Below are 9944 nucleotides of genomic sequence, written 5' to 3' on the forward strand. Positions count from 1 at the left end.
GGATAAAAAGGCAGAGTACGAAGCGATTGCTTCTAGTGATAGTACTGGTCATCTTGAAGACATTGATAACCGGATTATTACTGAAGTTTTGGATCCTAAAAGGTATGGTCGGGTTCGATTTCAAGGATCTTTTGTTAGCTGAACCCAATATTTTGGATCCAGCTCGCAGCTATACATGCCTTCGGGGAGTCAGGCTCAAGCTGAAGTTCAGAGGTTAAAAGACTAGATGGCTCAGATGCAAGCGACCATAGTTGAGGTTCAAAGGAAATATGAAGAACTCCAGCTACAACTTAAAGTAGAGGCGGCAGCGAGGGAAGCAACGTCTGCAGCGAGGGAAGCAGAGGCTACAGCGAGAGAAGCAGAGCAGAGCAAAAAGTAATACGAACTCCAGCAGCAGCTTCAGCTTATGATGAAGATGTTTCAGTCGCAACTTCTGCCGTCATAGTGTATTGCATAAATATTTTTATCATTTTAACATTTAACATTTTTGCAAAAATAATATGAATTCACTTTTATTTATTGATATTAATATTATTTTATTCGTTTAATTTGAAATATTATATAAATTTATTGCTTTTGGTTGGTTTAGATCTGGTTACTTTTGATTTGTTGCTACAAGAGGGCTGAAAAAATGAAAAATTTAATATAAAAAAAATCCCAAAAATAGTTTTTGTAAAAAAGCGCCGCTAAAGAACATGTTCTTTAGTGGCGCTTAGAAAAAAACGCTGCTAAAGACCATGTTCTTTAGCGGCGCTTAAGAAAAAACGCCGCTAAAGAACATGATCTTTAGCGGCATTTTTATCTAAGCGCCTCTAAAGAACATGGTCTTTAGCGGCGTTTTTTTTCTAAGCGTCACTAAAGAACATGGTCTTTAGCGGCGTTTTTGTTTGTAAACGCTACAAATGTTTGCGACATTTTCGTTAGCGGCCTTTTTTGCGGCGCTTGTGGAAGCGCCGCAAATACCTTTAGTGGCGTTAAAAAGCGCCGCTAAAGGCCTAAAAAAACGCCGCTAAAGACCTGTTTTGGTGTAGTGAAGTGTTTCTTAATTATTCTTAATTTTCCCCAGGGATTTTTCTTTCAAAAATGGTTTTGGCAAGAGTTTAATTTTTTCTTCTTCTTTTCTTTTGGGAATTAGTCTTATGGTGGGATTATAAGAAGCCCTTGGGTATGAAATTGAGGTTAATTATAATTGGTTTGGGGCAAATACTCTTGAAATGAATCCAATGGTAAATTTTCATTTTCTTTATTTTGTTCATTTTTTTGATGCTTTGTTAGAAAATGTATTAGTTTCCTTAAGTTTAATCTTACCTAATTTGCTAAACATAAAATATTTCTAGTTATCCCTAAAGCAAATCTACGAAGCTAAGGTTCATGTAAATCACTTTTTTCAAAAAAAAAAAAAGGAAGAAAAAGAAACCCAAATTTCTTTAGAGTACAAAAAAACCCCTAAAATTTAAAGTCTATTTGATGATGACCAATATCATTTTGAAAAGAAAATCAAACTTGTTTATTTCAATACAAATGAAAACAGAATTAAAAGACATACATTTTGAAATTTATATGATGATGACCAAATAATTATCATTTTAAAAAGAAAATTAGAAAGTTGAAGCCTAATTATTTGAATAGAAATGAAAATAGTATTAAAATAACTCTAGATTTTGAATTCTATTTGAAAAGAAACTTCATTTTGAATAGAAAATCATGAAGTTGAGGCCTATTTATTTCATTAGAAATAAAAATAGCATAAAAAATAATCCTATATTTTGAAGTCCATTTCATTATGATGGAAACAGAATACAATGAGAAATAAAGCCATTTTCTCCTTATTATCTCGATCATTTGTTGATGTTTTATTTCCACGGAGGATTATTTTGTACAAAATAATGAAAATTCTGGCTCCCTTTTATTGTATAATCCTCCATCCCCACAAAATTCACCGGGTTCGGAATCATCGAGGAATGTTAAACCCGATCATATGAATCGAGCAAGTGATCTTCTTATGGCGGCCTAAATAGGAGCTGATCTGAACAAGAACAAAATCATCGAACAAGCTATGGAAGCCATGGAAGAGTTGTTTAAGTTGGCAATAATGGGTGAACCGCTATGGCAACACAATGAAAATAGTGGAATGGAGACTCTAAATGGGTTTCAGTACTTGAGGGAATTTGGTAGCTTTGATGCAACAATGGAATAGATAATGAGGATGGTTGAAGTTGGTGAACCCCAATGTTTCCTAATCTTTGATTGCAACTGTAACTTTGATCAAGATGTCCCCTCATCCTCTTCAAAACTCAATTTTGAGCTTTTGAATATCGAAATTTCTCGAGAAACCGCATTTGTTGAGACGAATCCTGTTAACATCTTCCAATTGCTCATGGATATGGTAGGGCTTTTGTTTCCCCTTGTTCCATTTCATTATGTCAGTTTACACATTTATGAAGTTATTAATGAATTAACATTTTCCATGTTCTTGTGATTATAAACAATGGGCGACAACATTTTACAGCATTTTCTGAAGGACAACATTGTTGTTAGGAGTTATATTAGAAAACTTTGATGGGAGCTATAATGGAGTTCTTCAAGCGGTAAACTTCAAAAATCATCTTCATTTTAATCTCAAATTTACACTTTGACTTTGATTAAATGTGGAATTATTAGTGTATATAAAAAAATTTATTAATATGCAAAAATAATATTTTTTTACCACTAAAATTGATTTCTCATGGCAAAACATAATTTCGAAACATGTAATATAAAATATTACGAGGGAGTACTAAAAATTATAAAATAGTATAAAAAATTTTGAGGGAATAGAAAAAATTATGAAGGGTATCAAAAAAATTATGGGGAAGTACAAAAAATTTTCGAGGAGTACAAAAAATCATAAGATTATATCGAATATTCAATTAAGAATTTTATCATTATCTTGTAACCTGTTGAATTAGTTAAAGCTTATCATGAAACCACGACATGGTGGCCTTTTTTTCTTTTTAGGTTCATACACCTTTTGATAAATAATCTTGTATTGTTAAGAAAAGGTAATTACATATTCAGTCTAGTTTATGTATTTTTGTTGGTGTTGGGGATTTAATCTTGTACTTTAATTTCGCTAGTTTAAGTCTGTATATTTTTCGATATTTGAAAATTCAGTCAACTTAAATGGTAGCCATTAAATTGTAAATTTTTCTATTTCAAAAATCATATGCGTCAAAAATATTATTTTTTGTAGAAATATTTATAATTAAATGTAAATAAAATACTTTTTATTAGATATTAATTTGGTTTAAACTTATGGAGCGAACACATAATTTGACATTTACAAGATATATATATATTTATAAATGAGTTATATTTACTCAAATTTGATAACAAAAATATATGTTTACTTAAAAGGAATTAAATTAACTTATCAAAAGCCCATTTTTATATGGTAATAATTGTAGAGGCCCATTTTTATTCAGCCTAAACGGACCAAAAATAAATAAACAAAAAAATAAATTAAAACAAATTAAAAGTTCAGTCCATTTATAAGCCCAATTACCTAAACTACCCAGAAGCCCTATAGCCCATTATCTTAAACGAAATAGAAAAAAAAGATAACCCTAAAAGTTCCTAAACCTCTAGCCGTCGCCCTCACCATGTCAACAGGCGTGCCATCTAAGGCTTGACACCTCTTCATCCTTGCCTCCATCACCTGCAAATAATAGAAAATAGAGGCAAAGAAGTTGAGAATAGAAATAAAATATAATATATTTTTGTACTATATTTCAGTTATAAAAGCTGAAAATGGATTGTAGCAAAAAAAAAAAATTCTAAAGAGAACACAAAAAAAAAACAACCAAGTTAAAAAGGTGGTTCTTTTATTCAATCTGCTATTTTTATTTTTATTTTACATAAAAAGCATTAAAAAAACAAGGTTAAATTTAAAAACCTACCTCGTCGCTTCATCTCCCACCGTAGTCGTCGGTGGCTCTCTACCGATTTGAAAGGTCTCTGAACCCATTAGTGTTCGTCGACAGCCTCGACGGAAAAGAGGAAAATAGAATACAAAAAAAAACAAATGTTAAAATAAAAACAAAGGTAGTCGATTTTTTTACCTTTTTCTTTCGTAAAAATATAAAAATAAAAACAAAAGATTTAAATTTTTTTACCTGTTAAGCGCTACCGTAGAATCCCCTTTCTCCAAATCGAGAAGCCTCAGAATCCCCTAGGGTTCCATCGAGGACCTCGTCGAAAAGGGAAGAAACCGGCTAGACTTTGATTGATTTTCTAGGGATTTGAACCCCAAATGTGTGTTCCACGCGAAAAGGCGGTCAAAAGGGATATTTTTGGAGAATTTTCGGCCTCTGGAGGCGGCGGTCGCCGTTGCCGATGACAGGTGGCTACGGTGGAGACTTGTCGACACCAGGGCAGGACGAAAGGGGATTTTAGAGAAAAAGGGAAGAAATAATTTTTTTGTTTAAAACTAACCCCCAATGATTTATTTCTTATTTTTTTTATTTATATAGGGGCCTGATACGATGCCGTTTTAGGCTTAGCTTTAGATGCCCAAAACAACATCGTTTTGGCACAACCTAATGATCTGACCTGACCCATCCTAAGATCCGCGTATTTTTGAGGGGATGGGTTAATTGCCATTTTGGTCCTTCTGCCTTTTTGCCCCTTTTTAATCTCGTCCTATTTCCTTTTTATTTATTTTAATTTTACCCCTTTCATTTTATTTTCTTACATTTTAGACACTTGACCTACTGTTGACCCATTGAGGGTGACATGTGTACTGGGGTTGGGGAAAATAGCACACTGGGTGCCTATACTTTTCCATTTTATTTTAATTTAATCCTTTATTTGTTTTCTTGTTTTTTGTTTTCTTGCAATTCAGACTTTAAAATTTTTTAGGGTTTTAATTTAGTCCTTATCTTTAGATTCGGTCCATTTACTTTTTGTTATTTAAATTCCAGCATGTTTAAATTTTTATTTATTATATTTTCTCTTTAAATTACAGAATTTACAATTTTACCTCAAAATTCCCGATTATTTCCCTTTAGCCTTTTATTTACTTCTTTGCTTTTAATTTGCACTTTAAATATCATTTAAATTTCATTTTAGTCCTCTATTTATTTATTTCAGCATACTTATTTCTTTTTAATTCCCTGCACTTTTAATCTTTGTTATTTATATTTTTGCCCTTTCAAATTGTATAATTTGTTATTTGGTCCTTAATTATTATCATTAATTATTATTAGCACTAATTAACATTTTTTATAACATTATTATTAATTATGATATATTACATTATTTATGTTCTTATGACATCATATAAAACATTTAAACATACTCGTGTATCTCATATAATGTTTTATGTTCGAATAAGTCCATAGTATGTCATACTAGAAGCATAATATTCATACATTGTATATTTAACAATTTGAACCAAGGTGTTGTTCTTTAATTAGGGGATTCGAGAAATTGTGCCTCTAACTTACGGAGTACGATTTTCTTTTTGAACCGAAATAATCGAACATCCCTTTTTTTTAAAAAAAAGAATAAATTTTAAAAAATACATAAGATTTGGGCAATAATTAATCGATGAGCGTTCTTATTTTCGAGAATTCGAGATTTTGCGTCCCAACTTACGGGACATGACTTTCGTCTTGATCGACCCGAAATAAGAAAACCTCCTCATTAAAAATTCAATTTAGATAGTGTCATTTGCAATGCCATCAAATAACATCATGTAAAAAGGGATTAAATTTTAAATTCTCTTTGCATTCTCAATTTTTGACGTCAAGACATGAAGTAATAAACTAAGTACCAATTTCTTGGATTATGTAGACAGCAAATAATTGTTTTAGTAAATCTAACATTTTATTAAAATGATTAAGTTTTGAGGTGATCCAATCACACCTAATTAAAAAGGATTGGTGGCGACTCCATTTTGGTTTTTTAAACTAAAAAGTCGATTTCAAAAAAGGTTTCGGCAATAACAAAAGTAAAATAAAATTTAAAAACTAGCCATAAGTTTCAAATTGGAGACATGAATCTATTTGTATTGATACAATGGATGTCAATTAGTGCCAAGAATTTGCATCTTGCACTATCCGCACAGCCCCTTCTATCATCTCAAGATAAAGCCACCCCAAAATAACCATTCCTCGTAAATCCACTGCTCCTCATGATAAGCACAATCACCATAACCCACACAAAATCACTATTAAATCACATAACAACCAAATTATTATAGAAACCACAACTTGAAAAATGATTTCATCCTGAAAACAAAATGGCACCACTAGAAGGGGAAATCCCCAAACCATTCCTTTTGAATAATAGCTGTATAAAATTGAACACCACACTGAAATCTACACTCAAGATCTTTCCATCTCACCCACTTCCCTACTCTAAATTATTTGTCTAATCTCTAATAATCAAATCCTAATTATTACCTGCATTCAACCCTAACAATTATCTCATGTATATAAACATATTATTATATAAATTTATGCTCAAAACTATTCAAAATTTATTAATTAAGCTAATATGAAAAAGCATTTAATATAAAAGAAGGAAATAATATAAAAAAATAAGGGTTTAATATTTTCAAATTTATGTTTCACCCAAAAAAGCATTGAGTGAGAACATAAAGCAAAAACAAAAAATGCACACACTCTCAAAAACTGTCCATTAAAACCTTTAACTAATCATATTTCAAAGAAGTGTCAATCAACAAATTTCAACACTCTTGTCCCATGTACCCTTCTAATGCTCATTTACTACTTACCATTTATTTTCCCTCTCATATATATATATAAGTTCAGTGTTGTACTCTTTAGAAAGAAGACAAATCTGTTCACCACATTTTGTTTAAGGTAGGTTATTAGGTAAATTTAAACTCATTTTTTTAGTTTAATTAAACATTTAGTCAACTATAGGATGTAATTGAATGAATTTATTCATAAAAAGACATGAAATATATTAACCAAAATGATGTAATGTATGCTTGGATGTACCTGAGATGATTTGTGGAATGACTTTTAGGGAATAAAAAGAGATGTTGGTAACTATTCATGTAGTGAAATGCTGGTCGAGGGGGCGTCATTAAAGCACAACCATTACCTTCATCAAATTATTTATGCTACAAAAATTCAGATTTATTCCTCGAGAATAAAGTCAGCATGTAACAACCAACATTTGAAAGAAAATTTTGTTTGAGAAAACAAAAGTACTACTTAGATGAAAGGTTTTCATACAAAAGTAGCTCTAGACTTTGAAAAAGTTCACTAGCTGTATAAACACAAAAAAACACACACATTTTCATGAACTGTCCATTTACCCTTAGCAGTTTTCAACACTCTTTTCGTGGCACTTCTTTCTTACTTACCATTTACTTTTCCTCTAAAATATATGTATATAAATTCAGAGCTGTACTCCTGAGAAAGAAGATAAATTTTATGTTGTACTCATGAGAAAGAAGGCATATTTGTTCGTCACTTTTTGTTTAAGGTATGGTTTTCTTTTTTCTTTTTGAAAGATTTTATTTTCAAAGACACTTATAGATAAAACATTTATGGATGATTTTGATTTTGTTTTTTTAAAATACTTATCCTTGTACTTTTTTAATTTATTTTTGTATTTTTTAAAGATTTTTCTATCATTTTGATTGATGTTGGTTCAGGGAAAGAGAATTTAAAAATTTGCAGATAGATAGATTATTAGGTAAATTAAACTTTTTTTTTAGTTTTATTAAACATTTATTGATGATTCTATCTTTTTTCTTCAAATTTTTTATTTTGTATTTTTAAAAGGTTTTTCTATCATTTTGATTGATGTTGATTTAGGGAAAAAAGAATTTAAAAATTTATAGATAGACAGAAAGATAGATAAACTAAACTAAAAAAACTTTTTTTTAGATGGCCAATATTGGTGGAAATGGTGAAAACGTGAGTGATGATATCCAACAAAATAATATTTTGGAAGTGTTCAACAATGGTTATTTTGAGAATATTCAAAATAGAGTTGTAGCATGGGATGAAGTGTAAGTGTTTCTTAATTATTCTTAATTTTCCCAAGGGATTTTTCTTTCAAAAATGAATTTGGCAAGAGTTTAATTTCTTCTTCTTCTTCTTCTTCTTCTGTTTTGGCAATTAGTCCTATTTTGGGATCAAGAAGCTCCTGGGTATGATATTGAAGGTAATTATAACCAGTTGATTGAATCCAGTGGTAAATTTTCATTTTCTTTGTTTTGTTCATTTTTTTTATACTTTGTTAGAAGTTTAATTTGATCTAATTTGCTAAACATAAAATGTTTCTAGCCATTCCTAAAGCAAATCTATGAAGCTAAGGTTCATGTTAATTACTTTTTTTCAGAAAAAAAAAGAAACCCAGATTTCTTTAGAGTAGAAAAAAAATCCAAGAATTTAAAGTCTATTTGAAGATGACCACTATCATTTTGAAAAGAAAATCAAACCTGTTTATTTCAATACAAATGAAAAAGAATTAAAAGACCCTACATTTTGAAGTTTATTTGGTGGTGACAAAAAAAACACACACACACTCTTTCATGAAGTGTCTATTAAATCCTTTTAACCAATCATATTTTGAAGAACTGCCACTTCAGCAAATACCCTCAACATTTCAACACTCTTTTCTAAACACTCCTTTGGTACTCAAATATATATAAATTCAGTGTTGTACTCAGAAAGAAGATATATTCTATGTTTCCCCCCAAAAAATTGATTGAAGGCAAACATAAAGCAAAAACACAAAAAAACACACTTTCATGAACTGTCCATTTACCCCCAGCAGTGCAATAAAATCCAAGTGCAATAAAAAATACGGAGAACCAAAATTTATGGAGAAACTTGAGTGAATAATACCTTCAAAAGTGCAATAAAATCCGGAGAACGCTGAAACGAAGCAAGCATGAATTCTAGGAGCCTTCTGCCAACCTGCCCAATTATAGCTTCTCAGAAATACAAGCCATTCCAATCTCAGCATCTAAATTGATGTCCTATTACATGGACATTTACAAGAAAAGCTTTGAATCCATACAAAACCATTTCACTTACCTAACATAAGCACTTTAGTATGGACCCAAATAATTAATGTATCTGGAGGGTAGTACATAACCGCAAGGTAGTAGCCCCACAAGAAATACAATAACAGAACTAATATTTCGAAAATGTATACAAACCTCATACATATAGTTCTTGTCAGGAAATAATGTAGAATTTCTGGCCATCAGAATGGGAATTAATGCACAGATTAATGCTACAAAAGAGAGGCAAGAACACAAATTAAGATACAAGCAATGAGTATCGACACTTAAACTAAAGCTACATCCTGCAGATAGAGTTATAAAAGCACTAAAAAGGATATCAAATGGATTAAAAAAAAACATAAAACATACAGTTATTTGCATCGCGCAAAGCAACAGTAAAATACATATGAAGAAGCCGAGGTGTGATATTGAGTATCTGCTTTAATCTATCAGACTGAGGGCTATTTGTTGCAGCTTGTAGTACTGCAGCAACCCCAGGAGAAGTCCAATGGCGCTCCTGAAACAATCAATCTTCTGTCAAGTGTCGACTTATTTCAAACTACAAAAAAATAAGGGATATTAGTTACAAAACAAACAAAAACCAGGTTAGCCTAGTTATATACACAATTCATAGCTCAAAAAATATGATATTGTACTATTGGAAGAGTGTACAATATTAAAGTAAGCTAGCCTTAATTTAGAAATGCAAAGTGTTGCTTTTACTTGCATTAATAGAAATTCAAAATACTTGATATAGAGAAAATGAACAATCTAAAAATTAAAAAGCAAAGCACTGTACAAGAGCACTGAGAAACAAATTCCTAATTAAAAAAGCCTGTAATGGTTAGACAACTATACTTTCCTCTAGTAATGCTATGTTTGTAATTGCTTTCATCTAATTGTA

General features: G+C 30.8%; 1 long non-coding RNA gene across 1 annotated transcript; it reads right to left on the bottom strand.

The window, feature by feature from the left end:
* Positions 1-5987: 5987 nt before the first annotated feature.
* LOC121213821 (uncharacterized) lies at positions 5988-9592 on the bottom strand. The gene is made up of 5 exons (XR_005909275.1): positions 9410-9592; positions 9194-9270; positions 8877-8948; positions 7011-7116; positions 5988-6211 (listed from the first exon to the last, which is right to left on the bottom strand). It is a non-coding gene; the product is annotated as an uncharacterized lncRNA (long non-coding RNA).
* Positions 9593-9944: the final 352 nt, after the last annotated feature.

The sequence above is a fragment of the Gossypium hirsutum genome, chromosome D01, assembly GCF_007990345.1.
Source record: "Gossypium hirsutum isolate 1008001.06 chromosome D01, Gossypium_hirsutum_v2.1, whole genome shotgun sequence".
Taxonomy (NCBI): Eukaryota; Viridiplantae; Streptophyta; class Magnoliopsida; order Malvales; family Malvaceae; genus Gossypium; species Gossypium hirsutum.